This window comes from Malus domestica, chromosome 03, assembly GCF_042453785.1.
Source record: "Malus domestica chromosome 03, GDT2T_hap1".
Taxonomy (NCBI): Eukaryota; Viridiplantae; Streptophyta; class Magnoliopsida; order Rosales; family Rosaceae; genus Malus; species Malus domestica.
Genome location: NC_091663.1, coordinates 28,106,729 through 28,121,291, shown reverse-complemented (window position 1 = coordinate 28,121,291; position 14,563 = coordinate 28,106,729). Strand labels below are relative to the sequence as shown.

The window sequence follows — 14,563 nt, the reverse complement described above, 5'->3', positions numbered from 1 at the left end:
GGCAAAATGTTCCAAGCTTAATTGTGATTTTTTAGCATGAAGATGACGTTTTATGGAGTTTAGCCCTTCTAAGGATATCTTGATCTTTAAAACAAGACCTTTGGGCCTATTTTGGAGTTGTTTTTGGTCCAGATTGTCTAGTTAGATTAGAGTGGTGATTTTATGTTATCCTTTTGTTATTTTGTTTCCTAGTTTTCTAGAATACCTTATTTAGGTAAGATTATATATAAGGGGCTGTTTATAAGTAGCCAACCGTCTCTAGGGTTTTTTTTTTTCTACGCGACATTGAGAGATTACTTGGCATAGGCTTGATGATTTGTAGATTTCAATTACAAGGTGTTATCCATCCTTTTCTTCTCAATAGTATTTTCTTTAAGTTTAAGAATGATTATGCATAACTAATTCCCTTTTGATAGGGCGAGGCCATGAGCCCTAGCATGAGTTTGTAGTCTCTATCGAATTACTTATGATTATGCATGCATACGTTGAATTATTAATCACCATGTTGAAATTATCTATATGTCTTAATGCTTAGCTACCATTAAGATATGCAGGCAAGTAATTTGACACAATTTCTATTGGAACATCACCCAGAAATTGAGTAGGGCTTTTTGTGATTGATAATTGTAATTTCACTTAAGGTGAACATTATAGTCTTAAAGGTTGTATGATTTTTCACAAAATATAATGAGTTTTGCATGTTTATATTTGATTTGAACCTAACAGATGGGTTGCTTGTTAGATATACGTTCTTACTTGAACATCACGTGGAGAATATGCATTAGGAAAACCTAAACTTCAAAGTTGCATGTGATAACTCATAAATAATTGTTAGGATTGCATACAATTGTTAATGAAGGGGGCTAAACCCTTCAATTTGATTTTTACTATAAATAATTTCTTTTTCTCTTTGCTGCCAATTTCAACTCAAAGTTAATTCAATTGTTTTATTGAATTTTTTGTTACAATTTCTAATCTTTTCCAAAACTTGTTTTAAATAATTAAGTAAGAGTTGGTTTTATATACAAATTATTCATTTAATCTATGTAGAGAACGACCTTACTTGAACTATTTATACTACAATTGTTCTCTTATAAGTATTTTTAAGTGTTTTAACTTTTTTGTACAAATGGTAAAAATCCTCTAAAAAAATTGTTCGGTATGTTGAAACCTGAACCCTATGAAAAGAAACGAGCCAAGTCAAAAGCTTGAGTTCACCACAAACCAACTTAAAATAGTAAAATCAAATCAGTAATCCTGAGTAAAAGCTTGGGCACCTTCGTACGTACTTAGGCTTTTTTTTTGTTAGAATTCCTTCATATACTCTGCTTGACTTATGTACTTGATGGTTTTGGTTGATTACTCACATTGTATGATTAGTTTCACATCCAGTGTTTTGGTGCGAAAGGTGATCGGCTAACAATTGTTAAGGAGGGGCAGTGCTGGCGAGTGAGGTGGTTGGTGGTGAGGTCAAGTCAGGTAGTTGGCGGAGAGAGCATAGATGAGGTAAGTTTATTAGTTTTTTATTTTCCAATTAATGAACATAAATTGGCCTACATGTGCGGGAAGATTCGATTCATCATGAATATGTTACTTAGAACGAGTAAACTGCCGATTTGCCCCTTGAACTATCACCCAACTTTCGATTTGCCCCCTGAACTTTTTAATTGGAAAATTAAGGACTTAAACTAATTTTTTTGGCCAATTTGCCCCCTGCTATTAATTTTTCATTCATTCCATCCAAATTTCTGTTAAATGGAAGCATATGCACAACATGTGTGGGTAGTTCGGTCACTTCATTCTTTAAAATAATTGAAAACCTTAGATTTCTAAAATATAAACCTATGCAAATATGTGTGATTCTATAGCTTTTCTATCTGAAGGTCTAGTGAAATGACGCTTTTGTCCACAAATGAGAGTTACGTAGTTTGCACATGATGAGAGTTAATGTTAATTTGGATGAAATTTATGAAAAACTAACGGTAGGGGGGAAATCGGCCAAAAAAATTAGTTTAAGTCCTTAATTTTCTAATTAAAAAGTTCAGGGGGCAAATCGAAAGTTGGGTGATAGTTCAGGGGGCAAATCGGCAGTTTACTCTACTTAGAACTCATAGCATGGATTTGTTTCATACATTTGAATAACTAAATAACCTCCGATTCGAATGATATTTTAAGGAAATGATCTTCAACACAGATTTCATTTTTTTACGAAAACTATTTGTTCATTTTTTCATTTGTGAGCAATATTTCATTGCCCAACAATTGCGACTTCCATATGTCCTCAAATAATAAAAGATAAATCAATTTGTAAATAAATTTGTTGATACATTTTTAAGAAATCTTTTGCTAAGAAAATTTGGGAAGAAAAAAATTAATGGCTTAATTTTTTTTCCCCATATTCTTATGAAGACGGAAAGACACAGATTGACATTCAGAAAATAAACTGTTACAATTGACTTTAAAATGTTACAGTAATATCTGTTTTAAAAATTGGACCACTTAGTAAGCTACATTACTGAAGACAAATCCTTATAACGACTATAAGGAGGACTTAATGAATACCTGGTTTTCTATATCCTCAATTCTGAAGTTTTGGAGACGAGAAAATTTGGGAAGAAAAAAAAGAGAGAAAGGAGAAGAGAAAAAGTTGAACGATTAAATTAATCTTAATTAGTAAGAAAAATAATTATGAGAGTTTTAAATAATAAAAGATGATAAAATATTATAGGATTAAGTACTTAAAATTCTCAACATTTTAGTGTCATTCCAAATTGGTCTCAACCTTTTTAAACATTCCAAACAAATACCTAACCTGTTGAAAATGTCACATCTGTTAAGCTCCAGTTAAGAATCTGTGAAATTAATTAGGCTTGCTTTGTCTCCAAAATCAACAAAAGGTCATGAAAGCATAGCCTGCACCAACTAACGGTTACTAGTACCCTCATCATGCAATCACTTCCGAACCAAACACAAAACCACAAACTCCACCCTACAACTCAAGCTGCTAACATCAAGAATAGGCCATGGAGGTGCTAAAATGGTATGGACTACCATGTTGCGAACACCACCATCTTCACCACCCACAAAGAAGAACTGGAAACTTTACGAGCCGAGAATTAGCGAACAAAGAAATCACATGAGTAGATACAAATTCCTTAAAACCCTATCTGAATTCTTAACCCTCTTCTCTATTAAGATTGCCCTCCTGATGAAATTTTAATTTGGGTCCATTTTCGATTCAATTCAATACCTTTTGATCATTGGGTTTCATATTATAATATATGTTTGAAATTTAGATTTTGAGGCAACTAATATTTATAATGTCCATGATATACCCTAGTTGGTGGCTTTTGAATAGAATCTATGTTTGAACAATTAATTGGAGTTGAACGGATGCGACATTTTTAATATTGGGTACTTATTTAGAATGTTTAAAAAGGTTGAGACTAATTTAGAATGACACTAAAAGGTTGGGGGATAGTAGGTACTTAATCAAATATTATACTTAAGACTTACTATGTGGCAAGTTTTTATTAGATTGGAGTGCCACTCAGTAAAATCCAGTGGCAAGTTAAGCCTACACAAGTTTTTCTCCCAAAGGAGATGTCAAAATGTCTAAATCAGCAATAACGGTAAAAGAAGACAACAATAATATTTTTCAACTTAGAAGCCAAATCCGATGTGGTATGACATGGAATGACATCTCTTCCTCTTGTTGCCAAATTTGATAACACCTTCAATTTTTTTTAATTAATTATTAAATGCTTTTTATTAATTTTTTTATTGGTTAAAGCATTGCCTTTTTGTTTTTGTTTTTTGTGTCAAATTGTTGATTTTGTTAGACTAAATGTTCAGTTAGCCACCGTCATGTTTCAAACTCACGCCATCATGTAAGGGCTCAACACTTTTTCACCACTATGATAAATGACCACTTGCTTTCCTTTTTGTTTCTTTTCATTACCAATGCAATATTTAAATATCTTTATACCTTTTAATTCATTTTCTTTCATTCCCAATGCAAAGAAAATAAATATGAATTTTTATTTTAGGTTTAAAATTTGACATATAGGATGGAAAGAAAAACTTTAAAAGATATCAAAGTGCCACGTAAGCCTTCATATTTAAATTTTAGGTTTAAAATTTGATATCTTCTTTGGAGATGGTCTAACACAAAGACTTCAAATCCAGTCAGTAAATACCCCTTCAGTTAGGAGAATTTTTATGGGTAAATTACACAAAACTATTTCAACTATTGGATCGATCACAATTTCATATCCTATCTTTAAAACATTTCAATGTCATACCTTATCTTTGATTTTGTTGCAATGTCATACTTTTTGTCAGTTGGTCTGTCAATTCATCCGTTAACTGTTGACGTGACTTGAGGGGCTCACTCCCTATTAAAAAATTAATTAAATATTAAAAACTAAAAAAATAAAATTATTTAATTATTATTTTTAAATGGGGGACCCACCCTTACAACCCATCACCCCTTCTTCGGTTTTTCCCTATCCATATGTGTCCCCCCCAACCTTCCTTCACCACTAAAGCCAAAACCTCACCACCGCCTTCTTTTCCTCCATCTCCACCTCCATCCCAAGGCGCTTCTCCCCCTCCCCTTCCTCCTCCTCCTTCTTTGCAAAACCGAATCAGATGCAGAAGCATCAATTGCCAAGATTAAGTCGTGCCCAACGTCAAAGAAATCGAGCATAGACTGCACACCCAAAGCTCTTCCAAAACCTTAAATCACAACCAAATCAAATGACATTTCAATGCAAATCAAGAAATTAAGCAAAATGTGGTGATTTTGATTTCTGATTGATGAACTTACGGTGGGCAAAGGGGAGAAGAGAATGAGGTCGTCGTACAAGTACTGGCCATAGCACTGGAGTGATAGCTTGGGGTCTTCGGCGAGCTTGAGGTCAAGATCGAAGCCGCGGGAAATGTGGGAGTGGAAGAAGATAGAGTGAGAGAACTAGAGAAAGTGGTCGTCGAGGAACACCAGGAGGCGGCAGTGGGTTGGGGATTCCGCAAAGAATAAGAGGCAGAGGAAGAGGAGGAGTGTGAGGACAATGATTATGACGGAGAGGCTTGGCATTGTTGGTCTTCTTCTTCTAGGTGAGTTTACGGCAAACTCCGGCGACAAGAACTGTCTCCGTCACCACCGTTCTACTGCTTTCAGTGCCACAAACAGGAACCACCCATAGTTTATGCTATTTGGCTGCCGTTCATGGCAGATCGAATTGTGAAATTTCTGGGATTTTTTTTTAGTTGAAATTTCATGGCGGATCGAATTGTGAAATTTATGGGATTTTGACGTGGGCAATCTCATCCTTGAGGACAGTGAGGGTTCAACAGTAGGGATTAGAGAGGAATGTGGTGGTGGATGATGAGGAGGAAGGGGAGGGGGATGAGCTTTGGGAAGGAGGTGGAGATGAAGGAAGAAAGGGCGGAGGTGGGGTTCTGGTTTATGTGATGAAGGAAGGTTGGGGGACACGGGTAGATGGAAAAGAACCAAAGAAGAGGTGATGGGTTTGTAAGGGTAGGTCCCCCATTTAAAAAGTTATTAAATAATTTTATTTTTAATTTTTAATATTTTTTAATATTTATTTATTTTTTATAGGGAGTGGGCCCTGCCTCAAGTTATGTCAGCATTTAACAGAGGAATTGATAGACAAACTGATAGAAGGCATGACATTGCAACAAATTCGAAGATAAAGTATGACATTTAAATGTTTTAAAGATGTGGTATGAAACTGTGATTGGCCAAATAGTTGAGATAATTTTATGTAATTTATCCATTTTTCATATCAAAGCATAATTATTGAAGTGATCAGAATTAAATATTTATCTAATGTCAATAATATAGCGATAAAAATTTGTGAACATAGAAATCAAATATTGCTGACATACTTTAAAATTGATTTTTTTTCCCACTTTTGGGGGTTTGAAAATTTTCCCTATGCATTAACCTATTTTCATTTAAAAAAAAAGGCTTTTATTACCTTGTTGGTTTACATGTTTAGCATACGTATTAACAATAAATTTTCAAAATTGGTCTACCAAATATTGCAAACACACTTGCCAATTTCAAAAAAAGCTTGAAGACTGTAACTGCAGAACAACGTTCATAAACATCTATCCAATATTTCTAGGAAAACCACTACTCTTCTAACCTTTTCGAAACATCTGCCCTGCCCACTGCTTCTAAGAAACCCATTACACTTTTGGCCTTCTCGAAGAATCCACACACACACCGTTTCTAGGAAAACCACTACTCTTTCTCGAAATATCCGTTTGCCCACTGTTTATGAGAAACCCACACGCGCACCGATCCCCACCTTGTTGGTTATGCCGACATAGGTTACTTATCTGACCCACACAAGGCACGCTGTCAAACGAGTTATGTCTTTACCGTTGGAAGCACCGCAATATCTTAGAGGTCAACTAAACAAACCTTAGTTGCCACTCGTTTAACCATGCTGAAATTTTCACCTTACATGAAGCAACTCGGGAATGCTTCTGGTTAAAAGCAGTTGTGGGCCATATTCAAAGCTCATGTGATCTTTACCCAGTCGTTAACGTCCCCATGATGATTTATAAAGATAATGCAGCATGCATCGAACATCTCAATAAGGGTTATATCTAAGGAGATAACACCAAGCACATTGCGCCGAAGTTCTTCTTCTCATATTAATAGCAATAGCATCACAAGATCGAAGTCAAGCAAATCTGTTCACAAGACAATCTAGTCGACTTCTTCACCAAATCACTACCAAAGGCAACATTTCAGAAGCTTATTCAAGGAATATGTATTCGTAAACTTTCTAAGTTGTAACATTGTTAGTTCTCTTTGGAATTATATCGAACTCAAGGGGAGTATCCTGAAGTATATACGATTAGGAGCATTTTTCCCATTGGATTTTTATTACCTAACGAGGATTTGACGAGGCACCCACCTTGGGTTGATCATATCCCTGATGACGTCCTGTAGACGTTTCATTTAACTTTGTATTCTCTCACGCATTGTTCCTTAGATAATAAGTTTTTGTCCCTACTTAGGTTTTACCATACCCATTGGTTTTTTGTGAGACTTAGTGCCATATGCAAGTTCCTACTTTACTTTGAGACTAACGTATTCCTAGAATCAATGCCGACAAGTCGACTTCCTCAACTCTACATGATGCTAAATTTACTTGAGTATTTACACACTTAATGGGGAATGTTATTGTAACATCCCACATCGCCCAGGGGAGTGGATCTTGTAAGCCTTATATGTAGCACGAGGCCTTTTGGGAGCTCACTGGCTTTGGGTTCTGTAGGAACTCCAAAGTTAAGTGAGTTTGCACGAGAGCAAGCCCAGGATAGGTGACCCATTAGGAAGTTCTCGTGTGAGTTCCCAGAAACAAAATCGTGAGGGCGTGGTCGGGGCCCAAAGTGGACAATACCGTGCTACGGCAGAGTTATGCTCGGGATGTGGTGGGGGCCTGGGCCAGGATGTGACAGTTTGGTATTGAGCCAATCCCTGGCCGGAAGTGTGCCGACGAGGACGTCGGGCCCTTAAGGGGGGTGGATTGTAACATCCCACATCGCCCATGGGAATGGATCCTGTAAGCCTTATATGTATATTCCTATCTCTACCTAGCACGAGGCCTTTTAGGAGCTCACTGGCTTCGGGTTCCATCAGAACTCCGAAGTTAAGCGAGTTCGTGCAAAAGTATTCCTAGGATGGGTGACCTACTGGGAGGTTTTGCTCGCGCGAGTTCCTAGAAACAAAACCGTGAGGGCGTGGTCGGGGCCTAAAACGGACAATATCATGCTACGATAGAGTCAAGCTCGGGATGTGGTAGGGGCCCGGGCCGAGATGTGATAGTTATAAACATTGTATTTAAGTGTGATTGTGTAAATCCTATATTAGATTTTATACTAGTTATTCTTCCCTATTAGGACTTGTATTCCTTGGAGGAGAAGGGTTCTTCCCTTCCTTATTACTATAAATAAAGGTACTGCGTAAGGGGAATAATACATCCTCTACACAACCCAACAAACACATCTCTTTCCCTACTCTATGTTGTGCGCCCCCTCTCTCCTCTGTCAGATTAAATAAGCCACAACATTTATTATATTGTTGGTTTACATGTTTAGCATAGGTATTAACAATAAATTTCCAAAATTGGTCAACCAAATTTTGTAGATACACTTGCCAAATTCACGAGAAAAGCTTGAAGGTTGTAACTGCAGAACCATGTTCAGAAACGTCTATTCACTATTTCTAGGAAAACCACTACTCTTCTAACCTTTTTGAAACATCCACCTTGCCTATTGCTTCTAAGAAACCCACTACCCTTTTGGGCTTCTCGAAGAATCCACAGCACACCGTTTCTAGGAAAACCACTACCCTTTCTTGAAACATCTGTCCGCCCACTGTTTATGAGAAACCCACTACCCTTTTGGCCTTCTCAAATAGTCCGTCCGCCCACTGTTTCTAGGAAAAACACTACTTTTTTGGTATTCTCGAAGCATCCTTCCACTCTATAATTAGCATAACATACTAAGGTGTTTATTGCACAATCAAAAGCTCCTGAGGAGAAGGAACCAATTAAGAGATGGTAAAAGTCGCATCACTAACCCTGGATGAAGGTGATGATGGAGACCTTAGTGAAGACCTAGCCCGGCTCTCAATCATTTCATCGTATCCATGATTTACCAGAGGTATATACGATCCTTTTGGGTATCGGAAGTGAATGGTTACTCTTAATTTTCACCTTTTATTATTAGAAATGGACCCAAAATTCCCTTGCGGTTCCAAGGGTTCTTCCTTCAAACCGAATGAAAAAAAAATGAGAAACATCAATTTGACAATTTATAAAACATCTACTTAATTTTTTTTCTTTTTGTTTCATATGTTTTTCATTTTGAAAATTCATTTTGCAAAATATACTACCAAATAAAGTTTACACTGTTGTATCTCTGAAATTGAGAAACTAATTCTTGAAAACGCAACCCCTTGTATTCCTGGCCTTCTCCTCCTGTATTTGACTGGATCTTCCCATGCATTTTCTTGGAAGGTTTTTGTCTCCTCTAATTAACTAATTCGTGTAACACAATGTTATTTTATGTATAAGCTTTAGAGTCAGATTTTACATATGCTATATTTACGTAAGCTGTTATAGAGATTAATATATATATATATATATATCAAAGCATAATTGTTCTTTAGCACTTCCGAACAGTCATCATGCATTTATTTTCTTTTATATTTCTATAAATAAAGAGTAGTGCACCATAACTATTTAAATAAAATATTGAAATTTGTTATATGAATCGATCACTTTTTGACATTCAATGTACTTTTTCTCGAAAAAAATTTAATTATACTTTGCCACTTAAATTAGGTCTCGATAGAATTGTTGAAAGGCCAGAGATAGAGCTACTCACGATTGTCATCTTCAAACATTGCACAGCTTCAACCCGTTAAGAAGTAACGGTCATATCGAAAAAATGAATTATTCTCAAAATTTCGAAGAATAATCCCCAAACCATGAGCTCCAACCCGTTAAGAAGTAAGTTCTTTGAAATAAGCTAGACATGTGTGTAATTAAATGCAAATATATAGACATGCAGTGCTTGGTATTCACTTTTTTAGGTGTTTTTTTTTTTTTTTTTTGAGAGGTTTTGTCATCATCATGATTCTAATCACTTTAGGGTTTGTGTTTTCTTCAGATCCGTTGAAGAAGTGTGTGCAGCTTCAGGTAGTAAGATAACAAAAACCGAGGCTTGCTGCAAATCGATGCTAGAGCTGTGGGTTGATTTGAAGGTAATTAAGTAAAATTTACTAATGTGAGTTAAACTAGTTAATCTGCTCTCTCGTAGATTAGAGTATTTTAATTAGACTGTCTGGTAAAAAAAAGTGAAATTTACCAAAGAGAAACGAATGGGGCTCTGTAAGTTGAACATAATTACAATGTTCTCATGTTAACTTCGCACAATATTCCATTTTAATTTTTCTTATTAAACTAAGTCTTCAACCTTTTGGCTAATTTTCAGATAGATAGCAATCCACAACTTGATTTAGATGATCTTATGGATTTACCTCAACGTACTGTGCCGGCGCCCCCTCAAGACTCATCCCCGCAAGCAGATCACCTCTCAAATTTCGGTTCACAAATGCATCTTGCAAGCAACACTATTCAAAGAGCCAGTGACCTACTCATTTCAGTCTCACTAGTTGTTGAAATGAACAGAATCAAAACCACTGAGCTAGCTTCTCAAGCAATGGAAGAGCTGCGAAAACTGGCTTTGGCTAGAGAGCCTCTTTGGCAAGATGACATAGAAAACAACACAAAAATACTAAGTGAGATCAAGTATACGAGGAAATTTGAGGATATCAGCGCCACGTTAATGGAGATAGTGAGAATGGTTGAGGTCCGAGAGTCTCAATCTCTACCAAGTTTGGATACAATTCTTTTCTTTCTTTTTTCTTCTAAAGAACAAGGATACATACATTTCTCAATTCTCAGTAGCAATTTACCCCGTTAGGGCATTCAGAGTTTGCTCATACGTGCTTCAGGTATTTAATTAATTTTAGTTAGCCCATGTGTTTAAGTTAATATATGTGTGACATAAAGTTATTTTTCTTTATTAGTTATGTGTTTATTATTTTGCAGGTTATTACCAAAGGAGTGGAACCAATTTGTACCCACCTCATTTTAGTGTCACAAACTTGACCTTAAAATGCAATGCACACAACAATGTTCGAACAAAATTTGATTGGAGAATCTGACAATCGAAACGTCATGCCGCCATGCCGCCACTCCACAACTTTTCCAGCTCAGCTAAAGTTAGAAAGTGCTATGTCAGCATCTCAGTAAAAGTAATTCCAGCTCAGCTGTAGTTAGAAAGTCAATAACTAAGTTAGGCTGGTTGTTACAGAGTGGTTAGTTTGTTAGTAGTATAAATACCAAAAGAGCTACAATGTATGTAATCACTTTTGTCATTTCTCTCAGAAATAGAAAATATCTTCTTTCCTTCTCTTCGTTCTCACATTTCCTTTTCTCTCTCTCTCTCTCTAGTTCTTCATGAATTTACTTCAATTTTTTCATACGGTTATCAGTATAACTCATAATTAATCAGTCATTAGCTAGTCTTCTAATTAAATTACTCAAACACAAGTCAATACCTTGGAAACCATCCAAACTTTGAAAGAGGTTCGGATCAAAGGCTTCCTAGGTACATTACTTGAGCTGTGTGCTGGTCTATCTAGTCCGCCGCGGTCGTATTCTGGAAAAGCTTACTGTGATTACTTCATGGGAAGTGAGCAAACCATGGAAACCAAGAGGTATATCAAAGTCTAGCTGAAAAAGTATATAGATGCAGTCCGCCTCACAATATCTGCAACTAACAATTTTCTAAGGAAATAAAGATTTAGCTTCAATCTATTTAATTCATTGTTCATTTTTCCGCCCTTAGTGTTTTTCTTTATAACAGAGGGAATCATAACGGACCCTTGAATTAATATTTAGATTTGAAGACATGCACAAAGATTGCACGTTTAAACGCCAAGTTTGAAACTTCTGCACGTTTAAACGCCAAGTTTGAAACTTCCTGAACAACTGTTGTATTGTTGTGTTGTTGGAATTATATAACCCTCTCCAACCTGGAATTGATTCAAAGGTTGTGACAAAAAGCCCATCATAAAATATTTGAAGATCTCTCAGTGTTTGATGTATTACTTCTATGGGAATTATTGTATAATTGTTTCTTTTTTCGGTTTATAGTTAGCTGTATTTTAGATCTCTCACTGTTTAACATTGGAAGGTTACTGCTGCAATGACCATTGCTTTTGCAAATGAAGGGAATAAGTTCCTCAGCTGGCTGGATTTTGGTCTCATCAATCTGCTTTTCCATAATGTTGTTCAAGTCACCAACGTTAATAATCAATACCAGTAGGAAAAGACAACGACTCGTTCAAAAATTTGAATAGATTAAGTTGGAGATGAAGTAATCTTTATTCATTGATCTGGCTCTATAAAATCACATTATACATGTAAACTTCATATTGTGCAAGAAGCCACAGAAAACCATTAAAACTTGCAAGCAAGAAGTCAAAGGATGGATAAGCCTGGTAAATCATCGATTAGATTACAAACAGGAAAGCCTCACAAGATAGCAGATACAAACGGAATTGACCCTTCAAAGAATCAATTGTATGATCTTTCCCTTGAGAATTATCCTAACTCTGGCAATTGTTCATCGTGCATTGTTGAAAGTTGTGGTGATTTTGACCTTGGTTCATCGCCTGTCTCTGCACGTGCATGGGAGGGTGTTGTTGTTGTTGATAAGGTGAATAACGACCACCATGTCTTTGAGTATACCTCTCCTCTGGCCTTGTAAAGAAATTGGGCCAATTTGAGCTGCACCCACTGAGCCTAATGCTCCTTGCTGCCCCAGCTGCCCAACATTAGGGTCAAGAGTACCCTAACGCGTAGCTCTTCTTTTGTCTTCCTCCTCCTCCTCATCCTCTAACTCCTTCGATCCTATATGATATTGAGGCGGTGAACACAAATAATTGATGCGTTCTTAAGTGGGGATTATTTGAAATGCTAGAACAAAAACGGATATTTAACAGGAAATTAAAGTTATAGTAGGCTTACAATATGTATTGTAATTCCACGTAAAGGATACTTAAGTTTTCAAGAAATTAAGTCAATAACAATATGTATTTTAATTAATTCCACGTAAAGGATACTTTAGTTTTCAAGAAATTAAGTGAATAACAATAGTTATAGTAGGCTTATAAGACATGCAGCCACATCCTGCGTGTGTAGATAGAGCAGTACAGACCGATCGAAATTTAGGTGTGCACTTTACAAATCAAAATTTAAGTGGGGAATGGAAATTCGAGTTTTCGAACAAGTACCTGTCTAATACCGTATCAGGGAACTAGATAAATTAGAGTGAGTACCTTCGTTGCAAGATGATGACAAGCACTCGAAAGTAGGTGAAAATTGCCCTCTTGAAGATATTTGAAGCTTTCCTACGGAATCGCCGTACTTCTTGCTTGTACAGCCACCGATAAATTATTGGCTCTTGCTGCTATTTTTAATTGGTCTTTGCATCAGCTTGATGTTAATAATGCGGTTCTTCATGGTGATTTACATGAGAAAATTTACATGTCCGCTCCTCCTGGTCTCCGACGATAAGGGAAGAATCTTGTATGTCACCTTCACAAGTACTATATGGTTTGAAGCAAGCATCACGACAATGGTTTGCTAAGTTCTCCATGGCCCTACAATCAGCCGGTTACACTCAGTCCAACGCTGATTATTCTCTCTTTACACGTCATCACGGCAAGTCTTTTACAGCACTCTTAATATATGTGGACGACATTGTAATCACAGTTAATGACCTTGTGGTAATTGCAGCACTAAAACTATTTCTGCATAGTCAGTTCTGGATCAAGGATCTTGGTGATTTAAAGTTCTTTCTGGGTATCGAGGTTGCTCGTTCACATAAAGGTATTTTGCTTTTCCCAAAGGAAATATGCTTTGGAAATTCTCAAAGACAGTAGCTTGTTAGGCGCAGCTCCCATTGAGTATCCTATGGAACGAGGTCTCAAATTTTCAAACAAAGGTGACTTGCTTAAAGATCCCTCACAATATAGGCGATTGGTCGGTCGCTTCATCTATCTCACTATTACAAGACCTGACATCACCTACTCAGTGAACATTTTGAGCAGATTTATGCATGAACCTAGGAAACCTCACATGGAGGCGGCATTACGTATCCTACGTTATATCAAGAGCACACCGGGAAAAGGTATTTTCTTCTCTTCAAAAAGTGATCTTACCTTTGAGTGCGTATTGTGACTCTGCTGGGCAGGTTGCCCGATTACTAGAAGATCCACTACCGGCTATTGTATTTTTTTGGGTTCTTCATTAATTGCTTGGAAATCGAAGAGACAAAGGACTGTTTTGTTGTCTTCAGCAGAAGCCGAATACAGGGCTATGGCGAATACTTGTTAGGAGTTTCCATGGCTTAGATATCTTCTCAAGGATTCCGGACTGGCCACCCGAAATCGGTTTTGTTATATTGTGATAATAAAATAGCTTTGCACATTGCAGCTAATCCTGTTTTTCATGAAAGAACTCGACATATAGATATAGATTGCCACTTCATTCGGGAAAAAATTCAAGAAAGATCCGTTACTACTAGACATGTCAGTTCTTCTTTTCAGTTGGCCGACATTCTTACTCATGACATGATCAGACGTCACAGAGACATATCACCTAGCTACGAAAACAAGCCTCCAGTTATCAGTTCTACCCCGCCAAGAACAGCTGACCTCCGAAAACATAGTAAAGTTGAAAAACAGATTCTCTTTCCAGCCACAAAACATGGTGGACAAGTAACCAGGCTATCTCGCATTTTACATTACCATTCTCAACTCAGGTAGTGTAAGGAAGAGATCTTAGATTCAATTCTCACTAAAGATGAATTTGAACCATATTATTATGGTTAGCCCATTGTGAAGCTTAGCTCACTCTCATACCTCCTTAATGTA

The 14,563-nt window shown here is 36.7% G+C and overlaps 1 long non-coding RNA gene across 1 annotated transcript; it reads left to right on the top strand.

The window, feature by feature from the left end:
* Positions 1-8,580: 8,580 nt before the first annotated feature.
* LOC139194259 (uncharacterized) lies at positions 8,581-11,032 on the top strand. The gene is made up of 5 exons (XR_011579019.1): positions 8,581-8,712; positions 9,396-9,563; positions 9,724-9,817; positions 10,048-10,570; positions 10,668-11,032. It is a non-coding gene; the product is annotated as an uncharacterized lncRNA (long non-coding RNA).
* The last annotated feature ends 3,531 nt before the right edge of the window (positions 11,033-14,563 follow it).